Below are 27,908 nucleotides of genomic sequence, written 5' to 3' on the forward strand. Positions count from 1 at the left end.
CCGAGCGGCCGCGCGGGGAACCCGCCACGTGCGGGGCCCKCAGCTCCCTCTGTCCCGCTCCTGCTTCCCCCAGAGCTACAGGGTTTCCACCTCGAGACACAGTATTCCCCGAAGTACAGGTACCGTTTCCAGGGTTGGGTCTCATAAGTGCGTGCGCTCCCCTTTTGAAAAGGGAASTGTTTCGTTGTTGTTGTTTCTTGGGTTGAGGGTACTTAGGAAAAACGGCTGTAGCAATTTTGATACCGGTCTGGTGTAAAACAGAAAGTTATTTCTTAACCGCGGCGGTTGTGTGAAAGTTCTGGCAGCCCTGGGAGCGTCAGCGCCCGCGCGGATCCCGGGACGTGGCCGGGAAGGGGCCCTGGCGAGCAGGCAGGCTCGGCCCGCGTGGGAACGCTCCACGGGCCGCGAAAAACACACGTTTGAAATAGCGAATATCCGAACACGTTTGAAATAGCTTCCTTCCAGAAGAGCACTTCTAACTTAATTGTGCAAGTTCTGTTTTCTTTTTTTTTGTCAGTGTGAGTTCTTGCAGCCTGTACTAGTTCTTCTTGAACACCGTTGTTGCTCACTTTTTCACCCTTATTTTGTCCCTGAAATATTTCTCAGAGGCAGGAACTTACGCATGCAGCTCATGCTGAGTTTCCTTGTGAGGGGAGTGATGCTCACAGTAGGTGGTTGATATTCCTGCTTCAGCTTATGAGCTCCCGGGCTGCTGTGGGTGTAGCTGGAATAGTTGGGAATGTGAAACAAAGCAGACCGCAGTGGCGGAATATTGGAGGACTTCTGTGCTCGAGTTTCAGATGCCGTTTCTGTAGCGGCTCCCTTCAGAGGTGATACCCTGTTTCTCATTTTGGAGAAAATTCTAAAGCATAAAAATAGCTTTGTAAATGCCTGTATCTGTTAAAAGAATTTTTACTTGTGTATTCTTTAGCTTCTGGAGTTTTGTATGTATGTGTTGGTACACTGGAGTGGAAGAGAGCTAAGCATTTTTTTCACTAATTGATTAATTGTTAACAGTACGGGTAGGAACTTGAGCTGATATTATTGCATTCAGCAGTGTTGCCAACAGTCCTTCCGCTGCAGCCTTTCCTCCCTTGCAAATGGGTTTATGAACATGTCCCTGCTATGCGACCCAGAATGGGTGTTTATTAAAGTTGGAAGTGCTCGCGGTTGCTGTTGGTAGCGTACAGTAGAAAGCAGTGAGGGAAACGTCCTCAAATTGTGTTTGCGGTCTAATCCAGGGGTGGCTGTGATTGCAAAATGCAGGGGGCCTAATCTCTTCTGATGTCTTTTTGAGCGACGCTGGTGGATGTTGTGAGAAYGGCTTTGTTGGGGTGCAAGTAGTGAGATGTGAAGCCTTCTGTCTTGAAGCTGAGAGTTCAAATGTGGTGCACAATGGTGAAATATGAGGCTTTTAGGCAATAAATATGGGGACAGGAGCTCTGGAACCCTCGATCTTAGTTCTGAGTGTTGAAATTCAKTTCTTGAAACTTCCTACTAGTTTTAAATGTATGTACAAAGCATATTTCACTGTCTTTGGCCTCAGTCCTGTAATTAATGGGGTTTGTTTTGTTTCTGTTGTTTTTTTCTTTTGAGCTCTAGGCGTTTATCTGTTGTCTCCTACCAAAGGTCGAGAGTTTAACCATGTTGACAGTCCAGACTTGGTGATTGCAGTCAATCTTTGGTTCCTGGGTGAGAGCTAATGACCTTAGTCATCTTAAATGTGTTAGATCTACCCCAAATCCATCTTGGAGGTGCTAATGTGTATATGTATGGGCTTTTAAAATGTATTTTAAGGGTTGTAATTCACTAAATACCTATGTTTGGAAGACCCGGGGTTGATATTAGTCTTTTTCTTCAGTATAGTCTATAAAATATTGATAAAGTTCTTCACATGTGACAATAAAGAGAAATATACATAGAAAATGCATGTGGTAGAGGAAGGCACAATGCTAGAAGCAAGTTTAGGAGCTGATTTAGCATGAGAGCGTAACCTCTACTTGAATTTTATTTCTTTCTATGGAAAAAACTGTATCTTATATTAGTAATGTTCCTTTAGCTTTATTTGGAACTGATAAAACAATCCTCTTTTTTTTWAAAAAAAGTATAGATATCCTAGTTTGGGGATTCAGCTGTTTTGGTTATGACTGCAGGCAACTTTCAGTATGAATTTTGTTCTGATGACATGAGCAGAGCCATGAGCAGCTCCACATTCTGTACATTTTTTGCAAAGTGTATTCTGGAGTTGCTTCCCATTCAATATATGGGATAAAGAATACCRTAATGCAAATGGACCTTGAAGTCTTTTGAAGGCTTTTGCCTTTTTAGGGTGGAAAACCAGTAAGACCTTATCAGTGACCAGCTTGAATAAGTAAGTAAAATAAATTACCCTTTGTGTCATGGAAAGCATCTGTAAGTGGGTGTCTGCACTTTGTGTGTGTTTAAGGCAAGTATTGTGTCTGTACGCTGTGAGAATGGATATCAGGCTTGTAAGTATGCAAAAAAAAGTCTTGAAACACGATATTTTTAATTGGGCCATAAAGTCATGARTCACGCTTAAGGCTGGAGGTATGCCCAGATTGACACTAAAATGTAGTATCGATTTCAATTTTTTTGATATGAGGACATGTAAAAATGCACGGTAATAAGATGTCATCAGAAGATRATTAGTTTACTATTAATTACAGTTCTGTTTTTAACTATATGAACTGTGTTAAATATTTATTTTGTGTTACTTGAGACAGTATACAAAAGTAATGTCTAACTCTGTTTAAAGCACTCTTCTAAAAATCCAAYTTCTGTTCAAGTTGGTGGAAGTTTGGACCAAAGGGACTGTGTCAGTAAAGCTGTGACACAAGATAACGCTCTCTCCTGTTTTATTTTCCCATCCTCTGGTATGGAGAGGAAGGGCAATGTCTGCAGTATCCCCTTTGTGGGGAAAAAATCCAATTGCAGTTAGAGTGCAGGGAGAGTAAAAGTGCCTGTGTCTTTATGCAAAAACGAACAGTACCAAATTTGATTTGTTATCGCTGTTGATTTCTAAGTGTTTATTCAAGGTTATGGGTAATATTTGATGCAGATGTTTTGTAAGTTTTAGCTTAGGATGTTTCAAGTTATGTAATCTGTGCCACAAACTATCCCCTAGCTAAATAAGACATCCATCATTTAATCTACACTCAATTTTCCCTGGTTATGGTRGTTCAATATTATTTTTTGTTGCATTTTTACTGTATTCAATGTTTTCTCGGGCAAAGAACATTACTAATGACTACTTCACTGAATATACTGATTAAGCCAACAGCCATGGGGTAGTTCTAAAATGAATCCCTTGATTATATGCAKCATGTTTATGCTGTGTCCAGAAATTCTTGGAATGGTCTCTTTCTATTTATGATAACCATGCCATTGTAGGGCCGGACTCCTCAAGTGCTGCTGTTTACACTCGTAAATGGAGAGTCCTTGTTTTAAGGAGCTGTGATGCCCTCACACAGGGGTTTGGGGAACTGAAGAAATGGGTTTATCTGCGTGCCCTAAGTTCCAGCATGGTCCCTGGGCTCCTGCAATGGAACAAGAGCTRCTGTGGCCACAGGTGCAATGAGATCTCCAGGGACAGTAGTCTCTGCTCTGCTACCCATGGCTTTTCCAGGCTGTYGTTGGTCCTTGGATAAAGCTGCAAGCCCCRTGGGCCCTTTGGCCTGTGGGGATGGGTTAGTGCTTGGCTGGAGAATTGCCCTGGTGTGTGCTGGAGCGGGCCCTTCGCTCGCGTTTCCACACRTGCAGGGGCATCTTCAGGAGTTCCTCAGGGTTATTTCTAGCCTTTGCACATYGGGGTTTCTTTTTAAAACACAAAAACACTAAACCTACCGTAGGTGCTAAAAATTTAAATATTGACTTTATGTTAAAGTAGTATTTATTTTCTCCAGGGTATTTAGTAATCTCTAACAGGATCCTGTGTTTCCTAATCCATTATAAACAGATGTTCTACCCTTTGGTGGTGGGGGAGGGTAGCCTAAATTCAATAAGATAGCAGTAGGAGCATTGCAGTAGAGATGCTCATGTTCCTGGGAGARGGGGACAAGGAGACAGGAGTACGGATATCCCTTTTTTGTCCATATAATTCTCAAAGACTGTCATTTTCAATAGGAGAAGAAAGAAGAACTGGATAATGCCCTGATAGTCTTGTCTCCATCCCCCCAAGATACATGAAGTACTGACCTGCTAAAAATAGCAACTGCACCAGAGTAGACAGTTTCTTTGGTTGTAGTTCCAAGCCTTTTCCAGTAAGTACTGCCCTGAACAGCGGTCTTCCCTCCCCACCCTCTTTGACATTGAAGCCCTTTAAGGGCTTCCTTGCAGCACAGTGAGTGACTCCTTCCCTCCCTGCTTTTCAAACCAGACACTGATTAATATTGAACCCACGCGATCTCTTTATATTGTTTCACGTGCTCCTTGCCAGCTAGAATATGATCCAGCAATAGTGTTTTATCTTCTGCCCCTGTGGGTCAAAAATGATTTAGAAAATCACTATATTCATTTACATGCAATAAAAATGCTCATCCTCTGCCACAACGCACAGGATTGTCCAATTTCTACAAAAAGAAATGCATCAGATCTAGGTGGTTGGGGAAGCAGCAAGCCTCCTATTTCTGCATGGGACCCACTCTTTTGTCGTGAGAGGAAGGCATCCGCAGTGTGAACTGATATGGAATTACTGAATTCACACCTGATCTGCTCTAATCTATTACTAATCTGTAGAACAGGACACGCAAGAGGCAAGTGCCCTCTGCGTGAACCAGTCTTGATTGGGCAAGCTCATCTTTGCTGATGAGTTCAGTGGCTGCAGCAGCTCTGTCCCTTGCTCCCATGTTTGAGGCCAGTATCAGAACTGGAAAGGAAGGGGCTGCAGAGCCAGCAGCACCGCGATGTTGCTCCTTGCACCTCTGTAGCCCTGTGCCCTTTGAAAGAGCATAATAGAGAGTGTCTGGTACACAGAGGGCATGCTGAGAATCAGGCTAAATACTGAATCTAAAGAGTTTTACCTTTCTCTGACAAAGAACACGAACATCTGTGAAAGCACTGGGTGTCTTTCACCCTTTTCTGCTGTGCCTGGCTTTGTATTTTTTTGTCACTTGTATTTTTTGTCACTTKTAAATATTAAACAGCTGTATGACCTGTTTATGTTCTAGGATGGTGACTCTTGCAATAGATCCGTGTGGRGCATAAAGGAAGCAAGGTGCATAGGAAAAGAGGTAGTACCTTTTAGAATTGTTTCTTTTAGAATTGTACTTTGGAGAGTGTGGTAGGGCTTAGACCTGTTAAACCTGCGGCTGTGTTTTGGAGAGTCTGGTCAAGCTTTTGGACCCAAGCCTTGAAGAGGAGCTTGYGAGGCCGAAAGAGCAGGTGCCGGTTCCCGCACAGCTCGCGTGGTGCCTACATGGGGACCGYGACCGTCGCTCTGCAGCATTAACAACCTGCCCACGAGCACCCTGACGTCTGCTAGTGTGAACTGTGGAGAAGCACTAGAGCATGGCCAAAGAGATGTGTTCATGTCTAAGTATAGATAATTAAAGGAAAGTAATAACCTTAAATTGTAACGAGGAGCTGTAGCATGATGAAACAGCGGCGGCTGTTGGGTGATGTCAGTCTCTGCCTTGCTGAAATGGCTTGCCGTGCCAGTGCGTGAGCTTATCTACCTGGTGTACCTCACTAGGGAGCCTTTTAAAACATTAGTTGCAAAATGCTGTAAGAAGAAACTTTAAAAAGTGCTAGCTGACAATGTGTTATCAAACAATTAGTCAGTAGTAACTAATATTATAGGCTCAGCATAGTACCTGGGGCTAAATATGCCGAGTACTGTTTACTTGAACAAATTCCAAGTCTCATAATAAATCTCTAACTCATGTYCATTTTAGATGGCTGCCTTCCCCACACTCAAGTCTGGGGGAAGGCCAGATCGGGTTAACCCTGTCAGCACAGGCTGCTTGTTTAAAAATTCTTGTGCTATCTCGCTCCACCTAGCATTGTTCCTGCCTCTTCCTTGGCACAGCAGGACTTTGCCCATGAATCTCTCTGCATAAAGTAAAGTCTTCTTAAGCAGTTCGGTGGAAAAACCTGTAGGTCTGGGCATCCTGCAGTAGTATTTCTAGTAGGTAGTAAAGGTAGGTCTTAAACCAAGCTTGGAATCTCAGCAGTTTGACAAAAAGAGCTCATGTTTCCTCCAAAGTTGAATTGTGGGAAGTGTGAGTGGTCATCCTGTAGAAGATAAGCCCCTCAGTTAATGACACAGCTGCTGCTGGGATGGAAATTCCTGGAGGGTAATCTCATGTGAGAGACTAAAGGGGCTGGCTGGCTTTGTTTTTTTGCTTTGTTTACCTCGTGGGCGATGTGGCTTAAGGTCCCAGGAATTGGGAACCTTTAGCTAGGGAGAACAAGAAAGGTCCATAGGTTTGTAATTGGCACCTTCACATCCGGAACCAAGAATCTGGTTCCACAGAGCTGTAGGAACACTCCAGTATGTCACTTTGTTTTTTTCCAGTCTTTCTTATGTAATTCATTGTAATTGTGCTGTTGATATTTAGAGGGTTAAATTTCCCCAAAGCTGCCCAGGAAATTGCTGAGTTTCTAATTAGGGGATCTCTTGGTAAACATAGTTTGAATACCCTGTCAGCATGCAACTCTGAAAACTTAATCTGTTATCATTGTTTGTCCCCTGTAAAATATGAGGCCCGGTAGCTATTTCTTGCATGCGGTAGCACTGATTAGACTGAGAAATAAGYCTTATTTTTTGTAAGGTGGTAATTGGGCCATGAAATGTCTTCTTGAACGGAGCGGGGCGATTGGGAAGCTTCCTGGCTGGATGCCACTAGCTTTATCAGGATTTGAATGTATATTTACTTCGCAGTGAGCTGCAGATGCATGCAAATATTACATAAAGGCAGTCTAAACCAATGCAGTGTTATCTGCTGAAGTTAATGGCAAAGGCGCTGTACCGCTCGGGGTTTTCAGTTCTGCTCTAAAGCACCTGGGTAGCATTGTGCTGTTGCCACCCAATATTCCTTGGATAGCTCTGAAGCAGTGGATACCTGTGTCGGTGCCAAGGGTGACGGCATCAGGTGAAGCAGATCTTTACCTGAGMGCAGTGTTCAGAAGTTAATAAAAAGCAGGCACATTCCTAGCTACTGTGAGAGCACATTGTGCCTCTTCAGAAGGAAAAGGGGCTTCCAGAAGAACTCTATGGGTGCAGCGTTTCAAGCTGCCTCAAATCTCCGAACCCAGTGTTGGGATCTGGTTTCTCAGCAGCATGTTCACCAGGGAGAAGCCAGAGATCTGTCTTTGCTTGTGTTTTAATTGTATGAACCTTCCCAGGGTTTTCTGAAAAGTTTCTTGGCTAAGCCAGAAGTGGGGACAATGATGAGAGAGAAGGAACTACAGTGAGAATGCCATAAGGGAGAAAAAGATTAGGTGGTAATTGAGGAAGAAGGGAAGGAAAGGAAAGCAGGAGCCAAAATCAGCTCAGAGATGTGGGYAGACAGGAGTTTTTCACTGTGAGTCATGCCTATTGCTCCTTCTTTCTCCTCTGCCCTCCTCAGCAAAGAAAAATAAATCTTAGCAGAAAATCTAAGGTGACTGGCCTCTGAGTAACTATTGTGAAACCTCGAGGTGTGTGAGTAAGCCTTGCTCACAGAGTCATCTCATCGAGTCTAATTGCACAGTTGTGTTGTGTAAAGATTGCTACTAAAAATCAAGGTGTTGGCATCGGACCAAAGCTCTGAAAGAGCCGTAATAAAAACTTCAATGTGTTAGTCAAGCTGTAGGAATATTGGTTCTTGTAGCCATCAGGTGAGCTCACCTGCTTATTGCTGCTCTCGGTAAGAGGAAAACTGCAGGCAATGTCAGGGGGAAGATAATTGTAAAACATTTAAAAGGCCTAGCTTAGGAGCTGAATTATGTGCAAGTTAAAATGAAGTGCCTGCCTTCTGAGAATACTGTGGTATTTTCAGGGAAGGGAGATTTTGACCTAAATGCTTCCATTTGTGCAAAGACTCGCAGTTCACATTATTTTAGGGGTTAGTAGCAATTTCGGTGGAAGAGAAGACTATTCTTGTGAATTAATAAAATGTTCTGGCTTAAGGAAACTGTATTCCCCTCTTCCCTCTTCCCTTTCCCAGCTAAAACAATCCCTTAAGGAAGGGGTGGCTCAGAATTGCCTGACTTTCACAGCCTCCTGGTCCTCTAGCCAAGAGGAGCACGGTCCCAGTGGCCGAAAGGTGAGGAGGAAAAAAAGTGTAATCCTACTGACAGCATTTGTAATGAAGTGCTAGAATTATGATTTCTCTTTATCCATGTTTGTCAGTTCTCTCATATTTTATTTGTTGTCTTATTGTGGTCAGGAGTTGCATACGGAGAAAAGGGCTGAAAATTATTGTGGCTAAATCCCTCTTCTTTCCTGATGTTAGTATTTTGGGATTTTTTAAATTTATTTTCTATTGTAAGAAAACAATAGTAGTTGGGAAATGACTGTCCAACCAACAAAACCTGCAGCCCTCCTTGGAAGGGGGCTGTCGGTATTCTGGGAAGCAGTTCTTTGCTAGGGCCCTGTTCCCAGCAAACCATTCCTTTTTGTTGTTGAGTACCTTTTCAGTTAAACTTGCTTGCTGAAACATGAGGTTATTTAATCAATACATGCCTGGTTCCAGGAGAAATCCTGCAATTCTTGTGTGTAACTTCATGGCTGCCAGTTTTGTGTGTTGAGAGGAATTTCAKAAGTGCAAGTTAACATTACACTGAAGTGTATGAGTTTTTAAAGAACTCTGAGGGTACCAAGAGTCAGGGATGATTCCTTTGAAATAAACCAGGACTAACTTAAAAGGACTTCTTACTTGTTCCATTATCTACAATCAGTAAATGCCTCTTTATCTTGGGGAAAAAATATGTAAACAATAGTAAGAAGCCAGTAGCTGCAAGTTGCTGAGATCATTCTTTCCTTAGACTGACTAGTGAGAGAGAGAATGACTTTCTTTTTTTCTTTTTTTATTATTTATTTTCCAGAATTATGAGGATGCCTTTTAAATGTTAGGCCTGTCTTCTTGTCTGTAAGCTGTTTGCTTGACAACTATGTGAGATTTATGTCCTGTGCTTTTAAGTTGTAGAAAGCCAGTAGTTTTAAATGCAAGCAGGCGGATGACTCTCAGCTTGAATGTGGGTTATTGCAGCATGTATTTTGGTAGACTGCAGTTCTGATTACAGTAATTATCTCCCTTCAAACATACCTTAAACAGTTATTTTTAATAAAACACTCTATGCAAAAGGAACCAGCCAAAAAATCATTTTGAGTGATAAATTATTTCCTATACTTACCGAAGTGCTATTTTTTCCCCTTGAATATTTGGCATTGTCGGCAGTGAAAAGGGGAGATGCTGTGAATTAAATGTGTAGCTTCTATTTCTTTAGTTCTTTACAATTTTAATTTTTAAAGTCACCATAAAAATTTTCAAGTTTGTCAATCATGTGTTGACAGACAGCAATGTGTCCCTTACGTGGTGTAAATCTGTTGTTTATCCTTGAGGCTGCCTTGCTGCCTTGGCAGATGTTTCCTGAAACCCAAGAAGRCGGCTTCAGAGACATGCTACTTGTGCATTGTATTCTGCATTTTTTCCGTGTGGTAGCCCAAACTTTAAGAAATAGTAATAACTGTTTGAGAAGTTGCACGTGGCTACGGAAGCGCTATTTGTAGTATCTGCTGGAGCTGCATCCTTGGCGTGTGGCCTGCGGYTCGTGTCGTTTGTGTCCCTTCATTTGAAATAAGATGCTAACTGATTCCAGATTAAATGGCAGATCCTTCAACTCGGCTAGGCATTCAACAGAAGAGAGACACGAGTCATGTTGAAAATCCAGAGAAGTTTCTGTATCCGTGCTTGCTTCCATAGCTGCTCACACTGCTGCTTGGGGGCAAGGCTTCGCATTCAGGTTATGAACCCACCAATCCCCCAAAATGTGGTGGGGCTRGAGCTGYGTCCACRGCCAACGTGGCTCTGCCAGGTTAGYTCGGAGCTGAACTCGCTCCTGTTTCAATCTGAATGCTGAACTGTGGAGCATGGGGTTATTTTTAACTGTGGGGATAGGAGCTAAAACTAAAACTTACTGGCAGATTATCTACCCCAGCAAACTACAGTGTTTTGGTGTGTGTTTATGAATGATAGGGAGATGCTTAACTGGAAGTGTCTTAAGCGTGTGTACAGAGGCACAGTTACTGAATTACAAGATAAACTTGCAAAGATATGTAAGGAAATGTTAGTGTGAAAAAAAAATGAAGTATTCTGCACTAACTCTATCTCTTGATTCTGTTGGCATTTATTGTATCTTTTGATTCTGTTGGTTATTACTTTGTTTATAACTAACAAAGTTAATAGACTGGAGCTCTAGTTGAAAGAGTATCTGAGAGCTTTTTAAGTAAGGCTTTGTGAAACAAACTTGGGGGTTAAATCCGTAACACAGTGACCTTACCCAGTTACAGAAACTACTAGCATATGCCTACGTACTGGAACTTTTTAAATCATCCTGTTTTGTTGTGTAAAGAATAGTCTCTAATAACACTGTACAATGAGTAAGCAAACCTGACAACTAATATTGAGGATGGAAGGCTTATTTTAAGGTCACATCATATTATAAAGAGCTTCTAATGTGCATCTTCAAAGCAAATGGGCTTTCTTCCTCCTTGTTTACAGCTGAATTGAAACTGAGGATTTTTGAGATGTTCTCTTTATATTTGTGCTTATCTTTGCTCCCTCCCTTCCTCTGTGTGAATAAAGATCGTTTAAAGTCGCTTAGAACAAAGAAGTAGAAGTAAATACTGTTAGCAGCAGAGTGGCAAGGAGTAAACAGACAGTGGCTGCCTCTGCAGCAAAAGGGCTGTGTCAGGCAGCGTGAAGTAAAGTGTATGCAATGAGTTGCAAATGCAGATATCTGTTCTGTGAGCCGTGTGATCGGGTTGATGTGCTAGATGCTATGGTGTCTGACAGGAGAGGAGCACAGGAATCAAACGGCGGGTTGGAAGCACTGGGCTCCCCTGCAATCCTGGCTAGAAGGGACGTGGTGAGTAAACCTGGGCACCTTTGATCTTGGGAGGTGGGGAGGTTGGTGAGGGATCCACTTTTTCTTTTCCATTCCTGGAAAAACTTGGAGCGAAGTCAATGACTGGCTCGTTTTGCTATGAATAAATTGCGTGGAATGTTTGGARCTGGCAGAACTGCCGCTCGCTCCCTGCTCACACAAAGCACCAGGTTTAAAGGGAGCCCGAAGCCTGGTCTGAAGCTGCAGTTTGGTTGCTGCATCTTTCTCGCTCCCTTCCAGTTATACACCAACTTCATCTAATTTATTCAGAAATAATTTTCAGAGGAAAGAGATTTCCAGCAACAGGATTTTGGGACTGGTGCAAATCTTGAAGATACTCCTCGCTGCCGAAACACGGCGAGCCACCCCGGGCAGCTTTTGTAGTAGCTTCATTTTCCCCCTCTCGGAAAACSGGTTGATTGATTATTTTCATTCCTCATTCATATGTTGGTGCRTGTTTCCTGGCCATACTTAAAGTCTGGATGTTCCCATGCAGCCGACCAAAGCATGATGCATGGGATGCGATCCCAAGCGGGCAGCGTGTGACTGCGATCCCAGGACCTGCGATTCCAGGATCTTCTGGAAGAGCTGCTGCTACTAGGCACTGGTTCCCGCCATCGGTCCCCTATTTCTGCAGGATCCTTCTCCCCTTCCTGGCCGTGCCCAGACATTCTCCGCGTGCCCTGTGTTCATGTTAACTCCCCCTTGAAAAATAAAGTCGTTGGTGTGGGGGGTGTACTCGGCGCTGCTGCTGAAAAGTAGATGTGGTAGCTTTAAAGAGAGGCTGGCCGAGGGGGGAGAGCAGTGTGAGAGCAGCTAAGGGGGGAGGGAAAGGATTAAAAAACAATGGTCCTTTCTTCCCCGTGACCAATGCAGCGGCAAAGAGCTTTCTGAAATGCAGCATATATCATGCAGGAGTTTGGCGTCCTGTGTCCTCTTGAGTTGGTAAAAAGAAGAGGTAAGTGGTGTCTTCTGGCTGTGCGATACCGAATTGGCTTTATGGGAAGTGAAATGCCAGCACAGATTTTGGTGGTAGAAGTAGGAATAGAGCATGAATAGAAACTTAAACTGACTTGATTTTCATTAAATCTCTTTACCAGTTTTTCATTTAATTATCTTAATAGCTTTTACATCAGGCAGTGCCTGACTTGCAAGGATCACAGAAGAAAAAAAAAAAATCCCTAAATAAACTTTAATTCCAGTCATTTGACTAAAAGGTTACAAGGATAAAGTGCTCTTTTTTTTCCTTCTTTCCCAAGGCCCTTGTAGGGAATATATAAGTGCAGGATATTTGCATGAAGTGGAAGTCTAATCCAAGCAAGCTGTTACGATGGGAACATAGCAGCCCGATATTTATGAAGGCTGGATTTTTACTCATAGACAATTTAACCTTTGACTCCAGGGAATATTTGTGTTTTGAATGTAGCCCTCTGATGGCTGGTAACGTGGTTCAAAGTCAAGTTGAGTGAGTTTGGATCTGTAACTACTGTGTGAGTGTGCACTGAGAGTGGGAAGCAAAGACCAGATTTGCTTGATGCCTCTTACCTAGATGACGTGTGGAGTCCTTTATAATTTAAGACTTGATCTTCCGTGGGAAGCCTGTCCGTGTGGGGTCCCTGTGCAGAGCCCGCTGCGATGCGGCGACTGCAGGCCCTCCCCTGTGCTCGCTGCGTTTCCAGTGACCGCGAGACACCGACGCTCTGCTCCTCTCCTGGAGCCCTGGAGCAGCTCCAGGAAGSAGCATCTGGGGTGCTTAAAACTGCCCGAGTTTACGGCAAAGTAGTTTAAAGTGACGCTGCAATAACGTGTATTCTACCTTGTGGAGAATGTCATATGTGTTTCCCACTATCACAGATCCTATTGCAGAAGAGAACAGGGCGTGCAAAATCAGGTCGAACGGTGTAGTTCCACAAACAGGCAGTATCGTGGTACTGCCCTTAAAAAAACAAAACTCACTGTGGGTAGGAGGGCAAACGGCCTGTTTGTAGGACATATTCAAATAGTTTCTTTATCGTTGTAGTTGCATTTTAACTTTTGCAGAGGAAATATGTTACACGGCTCAGTTCAATATTTGGCAAAATCTGGATCAGGTTTAGTGGCATGCTATAGCAAAAAGGACAATACCTCATGTTGGAAATATTACAGTATCTTTTAGAGGGCAGAATTTCATGGGAGTGACTCTTTTAGGTGAACCTACAGAACCTTGGGAAGAGATGGAACTAAATTGATGCATTGACAGAAGGAATAAAGTTTTAGGTACTGTCATTGCACTTAATTTCCTTCTTTATAAATTTTTGGAGCATGCTTGACTGAAAATATGAATATTGAATCAGTGAAGCTTTAAAAGCACTCTGTTTATAGCAAGATTTCTTTCCTTTTCAATTCTGGCATTACACTACTAACGGAAAAAGACCGTCTCAGTACGCAGTCATCCTTGGAAGTACCGTTTCCTTTCTCATATCTATCTCTTTCTTTTTTTCCTAATCAACTTCCCTCCCTCTTTCTCTCCCTCCCTCCCTCCCTTTTTCCTTCCTTACCTGTTTGTTCAAGTGTTTTTCCAAAGCATCCTAATATAGTTTCTCTGTAGTCATTATTTTAGAAATTCTGCTCGGATCGAATGTATGTGTACATTGACACAAAAATTAATAGCAAGTCTTTTGATCTAAACTGGAGTACTGTGTATTTTTAGACCACTTTATGTTTTTCTCTGATGGAGGACCCTGCATAATGCAAAAGGCCTCCCTAGAAGTACTCATATCTTCAGTGKAAAGGCACTAAACTCAAATGGGCTTCCATGAAATACAGTTTTATTCTTTGCTTTGAAGAGGAGCAGGTAGGAGTATCGGAGACGTCTACTCTGTGCTGACCAGGCTCTCCTTTGGTGCCCTTCATCTCCCTTTCCCAGTGGCTCCTCATCCCACCTGTTCAGCAGCTTCCATCTCCCGCGGTGCATTTAGGCCTCTGCCTTCTCTCCCTCCTCGTATGTCTCAGGCTGTGGTTATGGAGCGTGTTTTATTTCCCCTCCSTGTTCATCTCGTGTGTGGTGCAGAGCAGAAGGTGGTTCCATAGCTCCTAAGACAGATGGAAAGAGATTCTATTAAAACAGATACTGTGCTATAATCTGRGTGGTGAGGCCGGACTCTACAGCAAATGGGTTAAAAGTCTTAACTTTTTAAAATCTGTTATTAATAGATGATTGTTGCTGGCTAAAGAACCACTTAAAATGCAGCCTGTCTCTTTGCTCCCCTTAATTATCAAAGGATATTTAAAATGAGGAGTAGCTGCTGAACAGGAGGATGGAGATGCATTACTGAGTGTTGTAGCTCCCTGCTTGATCTGAGATGCTTCTTTTTGCAGAGTTATTGAATATGTTATGGCCAGGGTGCAATTATGTGAATTTATATATATATATATTTATATATATATGTGTGTGTTTCCTTTTTTTCTTTTCCTCTTGGAGTTCTCCCCTTCGGTCCGTGTGTTACCATTTGCTGTTAGTGGTAGTGAATTGTCGTAGACAGTTACTTGATGCCTGTGTGTAACTAGACCACTTGCTGGTCCAGTTCATATCACTGATCATTTAAAAAAATTATTTTTGCTGCTCTTTGCTGATGCTTTTCCTGTCAGGTTACTCAGCTGAACCAGCCGACTCAGGGGTCAGGCTATGTGGAGCAGGCGCAGGGAGCGGATGTGGATGCGGCGCCGGGCGCGCGGCCCCTCGGCCGCAGCCTTCATCCCTCACCCCATGTCGCATCCCGGACTCCTGCTCGACCCCCCTGGGGAAGGGGCAGGTTTCYCCCTCACCTCCCCCGGCTCTGGTGCCTGTTAGACCCCCGAGAGCCCAACTCATCCTGCTGCAGCAGCGGGGACTGCTGCCCCTCTGGGGCCGCTTCCGTGCGGGCTGGGTCAGCYGCAGGGTCAGCTCCAAGCGCCCTATTTGGGGCAGCAGTTGATGAATGCCCCCTAATTTTAACCTAGGCTCTTGCAAGATGACCATGTTACACGTGCTGATATGAGTTACCTGTGTGAGAGACCAATGGTACGKTTTTTTTCTCCTTTTTTTTCCTCTAGTTTKTGCATTTGGGTTTTCGTGGAATATAGCACTCAGCTCAAATAAGGGCACAATGGTTAAGAGTGGTTCAGAGTGGTATATTTTTTTTTAATAAAGGAAGTTGCATTCCTTCTATAGGAAATGAAGCCCATCTGAGATTCCTGTTGTCAAAATATTTCAGTGCTGGGGGATTAAATTTCGTTTCTACAGAAATCAAATTAAAATGCGTGAGACCCTTTTTTGGAAGGGAGGAGGTTCTTCCCAGACTAGCTATTTTAAAAATGCATTTACAGCATTTCTTAATCACACCAGAATTAGAATTCTTTTTGGTGAGGAAAAAATAATGAGATAAGATGTTCTTTCTGTATAAAGCAGTTGTTGTAAAAATTGGAATAAACATTTTCTTTATCTCAGGATAGAATTTTGTGAAATTTGCCTTGTAGTTCATATGGTCTCACTTATCTGCTTTTGCTCTTATGGTAGATAARTTTCGTGCATGTTTACATGGCAAAATTAAAAATTTTCCTTTCAAAATTAGCCTGCAAGTGGTCAGAAAATGAGAGATGGCAAAGACAGAAAAAGTGACAAATGCTTTAAAAATTTTGTGATTTGTGTTAAGAATTCTAGTGYCATAAATATGCATCAACAGACCATGCAGTTTTCTTAACTTCTGCAGAGAATTGGGCAAAATGGTCAGTATTTCCTGCAGAAACCACGGTCAGGCTGGAATTTCCTCTGGAGCTGACTAATCAGATAGATCTCGATGCAGAGGAGTTGAACTTAAGAGAGTATTTTATACATTTAAGGCACAGTCGCTCCTTCTGTTTGCTTCTGCAGATGCCGAGGTGTCGTCTAGGTCTGTCACTGTGACAACTCTGTGAATATTTTTGTAATTTTAGGGTGCTAGCATGTTTTTCTCAGAGCCTGAACCCTTTCAGGGAAAAGGCTGGCTGCTTTTGCAGGTTTGTGTGGGTGATTCCATTACCTTCTCGCCCGTGGCACCTGGTCCTTGCTGATGTATAATGCGATGGCTTTTGGGCAACAGTTGGATGAGCTGTAGCTACAACCTAGGATAAACAGGTTACTGGCCAAAATTAAACAGGCATTTCAGCTGTTCACTGAGAGCTGATCCAATTTCTTTTCCAGCTGGTTGGATAAGCAACTCAAGTGTCATTCATGTTTTTCATTTAAAAAATGTGCTGAGTAACCTAAAAAGACATCTGCCCATTAAGCCCAGATGGGAGATACTTGCCAAGAGGTGGGTTTGACAGGGTAGTGTCTGAAGAGTGATGGGCAGCCTGTATTTTTAGGCCTTATTTTCAGAGTTCCTCTTTTCTGGAGATACTCTCAGTGCTTGTCGCTTCTTGCCCGTGCTTGGCCTGCAGTTGGGCTGTTCACACTGCATGAAATGAATGTGTAGGGAAAGGGAGCTGCTTCTCCTGTGTCCTGTCTCTCACAAGTGTGTGGCCGCTCAAGTTGCCTCTCTTCTCAAATAGCTGTTCTTTATTTCACTATCTTGTTGAGATCGTGGCATCAGCTATTGCTCTACAGACATGTCTTTATGTGGATGGGTTTGTGGACCTTCATTTCATGTCTCACCTATGTAAAATCAGCCCCACGTACCCTTCTTTTTGTGTGTTGTCGCTTACAGTGTGTGACTGCACGGAAAGCACTTTCCCAAGCGTGTCCCTGTGCCAGGAATGTAGCTGCTCATGTAGGGAGAGCTGAGCTTTACCCATAGCCTGGCCCAGGAGGTCCTGGTGCTGCTGCCCTCTGATGGGGGCTGCTGAGGAACCAGCAGCTGAACTCTGAAGGTGGTAACCAAAAAACAACCTGACTTTGTTGCTGGTATTTGYCACTCTTAGCTTGGCTGCAATAAACTAGTTGTTGTGAATGTTATTTAAAAAAAAATATGCAGAACCTAAGTGGAACCGAATGCAAAGCGAGGCTGCTAGGAAGCAGAAACCACTTCATGATTCAGTCACTGCAGCAGCCTACCCGACTAGACTTGATTTGCTTAGGCTGGCTTCCAAGCGCCAACTTCACATGCTGCCGTGGTGTGTGTTTGGTTATCACTTGTGTTCATGAGAAACTCAAACTTTGTCTCAGAAGAAATACTTACCCAGTTCTGATAACAGGAGGAGAAAAAGTCTTGAAAATGTGATGTATCCTAAATTAAAGAAAAGCTGGGTAAATTTTAAATTGCATTTAAAAATATTTTTTAAACAATCCTAATGTTTGAGTCTAGTGATATGGGTATAATAATGTGCCTTGTGTAGGTGGGTTGGACTGTTAGATCATTTAAGAGGATATCAAGCTATCTTGTGTTCGGAATGATATTAAGCTATTCTATTTCTAATACTTTCCAGTAGCTTTCCCTTCCATTTGAAAAGTTGTTCAAACTCTGCATCTCTAGTATTTGCACAACTTGGGGAATTAACTAATTGACAGAAAATCATCAGAATTAATATATTGGGAGGTGGAAAAAACATTAATTAATATATGAGGAGGTGGAAAAAACAAGAAACAATTGGAACTTTCTAAGTGCTTGGAAAGCCCTGGCCTGCAAGGAGCTTGGCACATGGGTAATATGCCTAATGTGTCCCCTTAGTCTCAAAGCATGAAACACAGTCAGTAGATACATCAGTAGCTTGCACTATTAATATGGTAACRTGGACGTTGGTTTTAGTCTTCTGAGGCTAATGCGGCTTGAGAACATTGGATCTTATCTCGACGGTGCCCTGTCAACACACACAGAAGCTGCCGTCTCTCTGCAAAAGTGATTCTGCAGCTCCCTAGGCGTGATTAAAGAGTGAAACTGGCAGTCAACAGTATCTCAGTTAAAGGTTGAGACGTTTTACAGTGTAAGAGGGAAAATAATTAGGTTTTCCTGTGTTCCTGTTATATTTTGAATAACTTTTAAATAAGGGAAAATGGCAACAGTACAGTACATGTATGCAAGACCGAAACGAAGCCAAGTCTTGCTTTTGGAAGAGCTTGAGTTCAACTCTGGGTGAAATTGGGTTGTTGTGATGTGTGCTCCACGTGCCTGAAATAAATAGCTGGGGCAGAGCTGGGCTTGCACTAGGCAGGAATGTGGCAGGGTAGTAAAGGAGCTTCCCCCCTGCTGTTGTCAGGGCTTGCTGGCACCAACATGCGACAACACGTGGACCACTGTTAATGCAAAGGGAAAGAGCCACTGCTAAGTTGGCTTTATGTGCGTTTTTTGCTTTTCCCTACTTGCTTTTGAGCTTTGTCACTCTTTAGTGAATTTGGGCTGTGTGGTAAATTAAAGGCTCTATGTGCTATGAAACATCGGACTTAATGAGAAAAGGGAGTAGATGGCAAAGATGCCAAGCTTCTGCCTTAGTCACCTTCCTTTGAACACTGCATTTAGAAGGCAGAAGTGGAGAGGAGCTGCTTTCCCAGGGGAATGAGGGGAAGATTGGGAAAACGCAAGTCGCTTGTTGGTTTGTGGACAGGAGCACCAGGTTGTAGCTGGAGCTGTGGTTTTTAAGGTACCCCTCGGCTGGGAGTACCCTTGGCTCTGCATGAAGGTCTCTGGATTTACCAACTACCAAAGTGTTGATTTTTCAGCTTGATTTCTGGTTGTTAGAAGATGTGGTTCTGGTAAAAGCAGAGGCAAGTTTTTAAACGAGTGCTGCTGATTTCTGGCCTCGCTGGGAATGTGCATTCCAATGGGGTGACGAACGGACACGACACAGGTCTGGTCAGGAATGTAACCCTGCCTCTCTGATACACTTTCCATCTTGATGCACCACGTGTGGGAAGAGAAGTGGTGATGATGCACAGCTCAAGCTGCTGAGGAGACACTGTGGGGGAGAGGTTTGCTCCACTTTAATGTGTTCTGGGGTGTGTGTATATGTTAATTTGCTGGTGTTTTGAGGTGTGTGTATATGTTAATTTGCTGGTGTGTAAATTCAAAAGTAGCTTTGTGACCAATTTTAAGGTCAAACTTCTTTCTTTCCTTGTTTGTTTTTTTTGTTTTGGAGCATGCAAGGTCAACATTTTAGAGCAAGTTAAATGATGGAACTGTTCTTTTTAATTACACTTTTCTTGTTACCACCTGAAATGCTGAAGTGGGGAAATGGAGGGTGAAGCATAAGCTGCAGAAAGGCCCTGYAGGTATCTGATCTGAACGACTCAACTATTTGGGGTAGAAGCTTTCTAAATTAGAATAGGAGCAATTCTATATTAAAAAAAAAAAAAAAAGAGTGTGTTTGACTAGAATAGTCAGAATAACTGAGCGTCTGCTGGGTRGCTCTCAGTGAGAAGCTAGTATTTATTTTATTTTTTGCTATATATGCACGAAGACAATACACTGTTAGGAAGTTCTGATGTTGCCAACAGTTAATGCTGTGGAGCTGATGTTGGTTCCTTTTTGCTTTTTGCAACTTTAATGGAAATAGGAAAGAAAATGTCTGAGCTGGATGTCTGGGAATGGTGTGTTGGACAAAATGGGGATTCCTGGGCCGTCTGGATTGTAAAGGCTCCCGTACAGCAGCGCTGTCATYGCGCTTCGGTCACTGCATCCGCTGGGTCTCCTTCCCCGGCCTTGGCAGGGAAGGAGGCCGCATTGTCTCCTGGCTCAGTGAGTGAGAAGTGGCCGGGCTTGTAACATTTGAGCTGGGGGTTGGTGGAAATTCCTGGCTGTTGGCCCGGGAGCGGGGGAATGGAGATGGCAAAGGGGAACTGAACGCCCCCCCCCCCCCCCCAAGCCAGAATTTGCTGCTCATAAAAGGCTGCTTAAAATTAATAAATGGGATGCACATGACTTGATAAAGAAATATCTATATCTTATTAGCTTTCTGCCAATTGGGAGCAGCTGTAAACTCCCATCCCCGTGCATGGTGCCCATGGAACACCAGAACAGAGGGTCGCAGTTGGGGCGGCTGCTTGTGCCGGGCTGGGCTCGGAGCTCCCCGGCGCCGCGGGCTGCGTTGCTGCTCTGCACTCCCAGCCCAGCTTCTCCCTGCCCCRGCCGAGCCTTGCTGCCTTGTGTGGCTCTTCCATGAGCGTCCGTTTCTGCTTCCTGCCCTTCCAAGGGAGGGGGAAGTGGAGGTGCTTCCTCCAGGCTTGCCCCTTGTTTGGCAGCCTGTGCTTGCTGCCAGCTCCTGCTCCTGAAGAGAAGGAAGCTGGACGTTCAGGAAGAGAAAGATGATAAATAGGAGGGTGGAAAAACACGCTTCTTTCTCTTATAATAAACTTGAGAGTTTTATTTTGATAACTATGAATTTGGTTTATTAAAACAAAAAAAGTATCCCTATTTTTCAAAATTCTGCTAGTGGGCAGGATAGTTTCAGTAGCCAGAGTAAAGCTTAAAAAACAGCTCATAGCTGCCCATGAATAAGAAATTGTGCTGCCTTGAGCACGAGGAGGGTGTGTGGCGCTCCTTCCGAAGCCGGCAGCGTTATGAGGGTGACTGGGTGTGCTGGTTGCTCTACGGCCTCTACATTCACAGCCGATGAGTAACTCGCCAGAAAAGACTCCTATATTTTGGTTGTTGCTGTTGTTGATTTCTCTTCCTGCCGGCTCCCTCTGCTTGTCAAAACATCGTCATCAAAAGAAAGAAATCCGGATCAGTTCCTTGCCCCAGTTGGCCAATGGAGGAGGAGAGTGGAGGCTCCGGCTGTAGCTGCTCCTGAGTCCTTCGCCTGACGGTGTCTCCTTGGGGACCATGGGGGTGTTAAGGTTGGACAGGAAAGGTTCGTGTGGCGCCTGCTGGCGCTGCCCCTCGTCCCTGCAGCTCGGGGACACCAGCCCAGGAATGACCCCTCATGCGCTTACCGAAATGACCCCTTGTCTTCGTTCSCAGGCCTCCCTCTCCCCTCTGGCCTCTTACTCTGAAACTGGATTTTCCCAGTCRCACATTTCTTCGCTAGTGGAGAGATTTTAATCAATTAGTCTCCTGTAGAAACCAAGAGGGTTGTGAGGGTTGATTAAAAATTAAACAATAGGAACAAGCTGTTTGCGAGATGAGAATTCAGCTGTAGGTCTGCAGGCTGCTGGATTAATATAATGCCTTGACAGACAAGCAAAGGAGTCCTGCTGCCCTCCTGCCATCTTCTCCTGTGCTCAGTTTTTCAGAATTTAATTACTCAATACTTCTAGTATTATTTTCTAAATTAGACTTTTTGCATTCTGCACCTATGACTTAATTGCTTTGTTTTTTTGAGTGTGTGTTTGTACATATATATTCAGATACGTAATTGAAAATTTAGCTGTTGTAAGGACAATTGTAGAGCATTAACTTGGATTTTTGTTATTTTTCTTTTATTCTTCAGCACTTAGGTGGTAGTTACTACATTAGCTCTAGGGAGCTCTTTCAGGAGGGAAATCCTGAAGCAGATTTGTGCATCTGAATAGCTTGGGAACTAGTTACTATAGAAAAAGTGTGATTTGGGCAGTATTGAGTTGTATCTGTTAAACAAGGTACCGCTCCCACTACCTTGGGGTTTGCTTTTTGAACTTGGTGAGTACCAGGGAATGCCCTGGTGAACTAGTACAAAATGGGACTTTGTTGACAGGATGGGGACAGACTTCTGGCCGGGTCCGTGCCCTGTTTTGCACTTTCCATACCTGCCTACGAGAAAGATGGGGAATGTTTTCCTCTCTGCTGGCTGAATAAGCCTTTCAGACACATTAACATTAATCACCAGTGCGGCGTAGTGTTACCTCGTCCCCTCATCCAAATCACGTGGCTGCCTCTGCGTCTGACCCAACAGGCTGCTCCGATGCGGCGCTCAGCTGCATTCCTTCCCTCACGCAGACTCCTGCTTTCCTTCGCTTTTCCCTTTCGACATGGAAGCATCCCACTTTGCATGAGGGGGGGAAGCTGTTGMTTTACGCTGCAGAGTTTTTCTTCTTGTAACCGAATCGTTTCTTACCCGACTCTCTCCTCCAGAGTCACTAACAACTAGACAAGTTGCTCATTTTCAGCTAATTGTAGTTCGGAAAACCCCGGAATTCGGCAACTACAGAAATAGCGGTCAGCCACTCCTACCAGGGAACAGGCACYTCGTGCTTGTCGGACTGCTTCCATTCCAAGCCTTGTCTTCTGAAGAGCATGATAGATGGAAAGCCTTGTTTTGGTCTAGCTGTATTTATTTATTTTAAGGAGAAGTTAACCCACATGGACTTTAATGTGCCCTCTTGTCAAGCCTGGAACAGCTAGTAGGCTGCAGTTTCTGTATCGGTAACTTGAACTGTCATGTTGGCCTTTTAAACATGTATTTGGTCTGATTGATATTAGAGAGCTTTGAATAGCATCTCAGCAAAGCAGCGCTCCTCTGTCTTAATGAGAGAGAGTTGTCTCTTCTTGAGGGCTGCTTTCATTTGAGAAATGCTCATGGGATAGCAATCAAAAATTGATCCAGCGCAGTGCCCTGCTAACTAGATTATGGTCTTCTGGATTAGAAACAAACTAAGGCATTCTTTTTAAATAAGGGAGATGCTGCTTGCATGTTTACTCCTTTGATTGTGTTTTGGTGGTCCAGTTGTACACTAATGRCCTCTAGTTTGTAGTTTAATTAAAAAGCAACATTCAGGTACATTAGCCTAATTTAAGTTGCTGATACAAAATGAATGTAATGTGATTAGGTTTTCTGTGATACTGATATTGGGCTCCCGCCCTGCAAAGCGAGCTGGAAACGCTCCAACTAATGCTCTTAACCGGGAGATAAAACAATAGCGTCAAGCGGGGTATGAGATCAGCGCGGGAGGCAGTGCCTGTAGCTGCATGATTGGATTTGGTTTCAGGAATGTGCAAGAAATGTGGCCATTATGTAGAGTCATGGAATAATTCAGGTTCAAAGGGAGAGCTGGAGTTCAGTTAGTCCAGCGATCAGTTCCACTATCTGACTACTCTCATAGTATTTTTTTAATTATCTAAATAAACTTCCCATTCCAGTGTYGTTATTGTCATAAAGCTGTGGGCACAAACTCATCACCCTTAAGGGCTCCAGTGCAGCGTATTTTGGGTTGAGCGGAGGTGCCGGGATTCTGAACTTTTGTTTTCTTACCCATCCTGACTTACAAGCTGCATCCTGGCAGTGTGATGGTCGGTGGAGTTGAGATGAACCAAGGAGGAACTGGTAAGTTGGAAGTAGCCATATGGGGCTACATTAACATCCATCACCTTTAGCAAGCTACCCTTAAGCAAGGTAGCTYGAGGGGCAGGGGTATCGGTGAGGTAGGAGGAAGCAGCAGCAGGGCAGCGTGGGCCTCTGAAGCAGTTATTTTGCTTCATGAAGTGCCTGTCAAGTTGCAACCTGAGAGGTAAAGAACTAAAGCACCAGGCTGAGCCTTCTGAAGAGTTTGGTTTTGAAGTGTTCATCTGAAAAGTCAGCTCTGACCTAGAAGCTGATGTTTATTTGAAGAGAAATAAATATTTTCAATTATATATAAAAGCTATAATCTGATATACCTCCTAATAACACTGACAGATCAGCAGGATGGAGAAATTACTTCAAAAAAACAAGCAAAGTGCAAGCTGTCTGTCTGCTGGTGCTTTGGCATTTTCACTTTTTGTGAAATACAGCTTATCACTTAGCTTTCTTCTGTATACCCTTTCCTGTGTAGTTTTGCTTCCTTTTTGCTAGTGTACTGGCTCGGAGTCGCAGTCTGCGAAGTGCTGCCTGCCAGCACTTTGGAGTTTGTGATCCTACATGATTTCACTGCCAGCTGGAAAGCAAAGTGGAAAGAAGCAAAACAKACCAGGATCCCAAATTCTCCAGCGCAGTTTTCCCACGCCTGGGAGCTCCCGAAGCTCCTGCGTTTCACGCAGCCCCCGTAGGCTGATTCTGCGCGCGGGGTGTCCGAGTGGTGCCCGGCTGCTTCAGCACCCAAAGGAGCCCGACCCGGGAGCACTGAGGCAGCTCTGCCCTTGGCTCCTGCCTTCTGGCTCGTTTCTCTGCCTTATTATGGGGCTCTGAGTATCACTCTTCAGCCATTCATGAACAATAGTATTTGCTCAGCCTTGTGCCATAAACACTTCTATAAATACCCAGATACAATTGGATCTATAATCCCATCTTGAATTGCTTCAATATGCAAATATCTCCCCAGTTTCTGGACTTCAGTTCTTGGTTAGGGTTTTCTCACATGTCTGGCTCCTTTGAAAGGAGTGTCCAGTGTTTTATGTATCGTATCCCTGAGCAACAAGAAGTTGTGTGAGCCTGGAAGGTCAGAGGCGGTCTGATAAGCGAGGCTTGGATCTGGGAGGCACTTCTGTAAAAGGTCTCGGCAAGGAGCATCATGTGGACAAAGTTTCTGCAGCAGATCCTGAACTCCTCAGTCTAACCACTCTGGAGGGCAACTGTAGTCTCTACTCAAAAACAGATTCACAGAAACAGCAAAGAGTGRTGAAATAAAGAAATAAGGGTTGCTGCACAGACCAAGCTTAGCTCTCACACAGACCAGGCTTAGCTCTTGGCGCAAGCAGCGAGCTGCTGCTGTGGGACGTGCTGTTTCTCCCATTTTGTGCGCCCTTCTCTGCACCTGGGTAGTGTAGAGTAGATAACACGGTATTGCATATGTTGTATGAAGGCTGTGGGAGACAAAAGGCTAATCCTAGCTGATAAAATGAAGTTTGGTAATGGGATATTCTCTTCATTGCACTAATTGCTTCTAGGCAGTGCAGGAAGACTTCGCGTGTCGGGGATGACTGCTTTCTTCCCTGCTTTTGGCTACCCGAGGCAAGATGCAGTTTTCAGGGCAGTTTCAGTGCACAAGTATCAGCAACCTGACACCAAACAAGCAAAAGTTGTTATAGCAGTTTCAAATGGTGTACTTGTAATATGAACTTGACTTGCAGTTTAGCAAGAAAAACGTTGCTGAAGCACCCCTCCCAAATACTGTCCTGAGACCTGCTTAACCCAGCATACAAGAGGCAGCAAGGTGGATGAGATGTGCGAAGGTAACGCACCTTCTCTGTCTCTTTGTGGAGACTAAATACAGAATGCCTTCCTGTGCATGTAGCCCCTTYCCTGCTTCCTTAGGGAGATTAATCTTGCTTTGGCTAGAGGAAAGCCTGCCTCTTCTGAGGTTGATACTTTAATACCAATTTATTTCAAAATCCAGGAATCTGAACTAGTAAGCTAAAAATCTGTTAAACATTGAAAACCCAGTAAAACTAATAAGTCTCTTTACTGTAGAAATGTATAGCAGGAGTTGATATGTTATCAATTATTGTTTGTAGGAAATCATTGCTGAACTGTTTGAAGTAACATACCTACCTCTCGTGATTAAAAACTTTCTTGGGGCTCAGGTAGTTCTCAAAATTCAGTCATAATGGAGCAAATAATGTAGTTATTCCTGGCACAGTTGGTTGTTTCCTTCTGTAAGTGCAGTCCAGGTAACTAAGCAGGGAAGAGACTTTCCCAGAGAAATCTTACTTACCCTTCTGAAGAAGGGGTAGGAAGAGGCTCTGGTTTTGGTCCTGCTAGATTGGGTAARACTTGGGCCTTGTTCTGAGCTGTCTCCTAGGTGTAACGTTCTGAAGAAGAGAGTGTTCCCCCGCAAGAGCCCTTACCCTGAGAACTATGCTTTATTGCAGCTAATAATGCTGTTTCTGCAGCTGGGATTTTTGGTTTTTCCAGACAAACTTGAGGTGCCTCCCAAAGCCTGCGGGTTGCTCCTGTGCGGTGGCCGCTTGCAGCTCTGCTGGCGGCCTCAGAGGTGACAACGTGACAGCCGTGGGGAGCCCCACAAGGCGCCTCCTTCCTCGTGATGCTCACAGGAGAAGTACCACGTCTGTCCTTTGGAAAAGGTGGCCTCATGCACGTGGGATGCGTGTGCGTGGAGAAGGAAGCACGAGCACAAAACAACTGGACTTGTTGATGAATCTCTGATACTGTCACTCTTTCATAGCCTTTTTATTCCTGTTCTTTCTAATACCAGCAGAGACCACCCCGAAATGATCAAACCTTGCAGGGCAGACCTGCCATTTCTCAAGCTTGGGCTTGCTCGAGTCCTTGGGGGTTCCTGGAGGCCGGGGTTCCTGGAGGCTGCGTGAAACGCGGTGCCGCTCTGCGAGCTGCGTCCCCACGGGACCCCCGCGCGCGGAACGCAGCACGAGCCGCCTCTGCCTCCATCGCTGGTGCTTAGTGTGAGCCCTCCTGAGCTCTCAGCCAGCCTCTCAGCCTTTTGGTGAGCAAAGGCTYACCAAAAAAGGCTCTTCAGCTGCTCTACAGGTGAAGAGAACGTCCTCGTATAGGAGTCAAACGCAGCAGCTCTGCTCAGGCCCTTGGTGAACTGTTTTAGCTGTTCTTGATTGGACTCTGCAGACAGGCAAGGAGAGTGGAAGGCCTGTATTAGACAGCCTGTTTGCTGTCCGTCTAATGGATATTTGATGTTTCCAAGTCTGGTGAATTTGAAATTATTGTCACAGAAAAATCCAGGGGAGGTGGTGATGTCAGGGAGAAAACGGAGAAAACACTGAAGGAGGAGAGGCAGAGCTTTTATGTGAATGCCATGGGAATTAAATGAAGCTATGGCATGAACTGGAGCTATTATTTATGCATATGTATATATAAATATATTAAATCTGTGAAGTAACAGTGTCATTAAGTTTATCTCTCCACCTCAACACCATCTTTACCAATACTATARTTGACCTACTAAGTCTATTAAGAGCAAAGTGAACGAGTGCATGTTCTTCCTTCCTAAGCTGAGAAGCAATTTATCCAATTGCAGTCAGCTGGTAGTTTTAGCTGTTCTCACAGTTTAATATCAGATCTGATTGAGGCCGACAGGTAACTAGAATATGTCGTGCAATATTGAAGCTTGATGCAGAACTGTAAACGATWGTACTTGTTACTCAAGCTGGACACTGGTGTATTGGGGGCAACAGAACTGGTGTGGCAAAGGCCAGTTCTACTTCCCAAATAGAAGTTTACTTGGTTCTTCATTTGTTGATGAAAATGTTTAGCCTGGGAAGCTCTTGCCAAGTGTAAGACAGAATGAGAGCATCACCAATGGGAAAGAAAATCAGTATTCACTCACTGTTCAGCAGACAAGATGTTCTGTTTTGTTTGAAAGACTTCTTTGTGTGTACAACTTGTTACTGCTTTAAAATATATTTCACTTTTTTTTTTTTAAATCTCTGTGTAGAGGTATGATTAGYCCTACTCTGGTTTGGGGTTAGAATTGAGCTGATCTTTGTTGCAAAGAAGCAGCAGGGTACTGGGTTGTGGGGGCAAATCCAGTTTCTGACGTGTCTCCCCATTGAGTTGCACCAGCGCTTACAGGAGAAGGGAGTCCAGGAAAAAGGACATGAGTGATGCGCTAAAACATTCCAGCTGARATGTGAGCAGAAAATGTGGAAATCGTGTCCAGGGGCTGTGGGACAAAGTCACTCTTTTTCTTAAATTCATTTTGTAATTAATCTTAAAATCTAGTTACAATTTCTCATATCAAGAAATTGGACAAACATTTTAGTGGCTTTGAATATTTTTGTTGCTGTGGTTGTATTGGGGCTGAGGGCTGGATTGTATCCGTGTGTGTTTTGGCTTTAATTCTTTAAGCTGTTTTCAGAGATGTGCCTATTAATTTAGGTTTTTAGTTAGTCGATCATTGGCTTACGAGAGGAGCGCATGGAGCAAAGCAGCAGGTACCTCCTGGAAGCGCAGGAGAGATCCCCGCCTCTTCCCACCCCTCTGGCCTCCCCCTTTCAAAATTGTTGCTGGGGCAAATTACTTGGTGCAAGTGGCCGTGTAGAGCAGAAATG

At 44.0% G+C, this 27,908-nt stretch overlaps 1 protein-coding gene across 2 annotated transcripts in view; it reads left to right on the top strand.

Annotated features, from left to right (window-relative positions):
• The window catches only part of TJP1 (tight junction protein 1), a 174,028-nt gene that overhangs the window by 105,102 nt on the left and 41,018 nt on the right, over nt 1-27,908 (top strand). The gene's annotated exons all lie outside the window — the stretch shown is intronic.

Source organism: Nothoprocta perdicaria, unplaced genomic scaffold, assembly GCF_003342845.1.
Source record: "Nothoprocta perdicaria isolate Ctin4 unplaced genomic scaffold, notPer1 scaffold_113, whole genome shotgun sequence".
Lineage (NCBI taxonomy): Eukaryota > Metazoa > Chordata > Aves > Tinamiformes > Tinamidae > Nothoprocta > Nothoprocta perdicaria.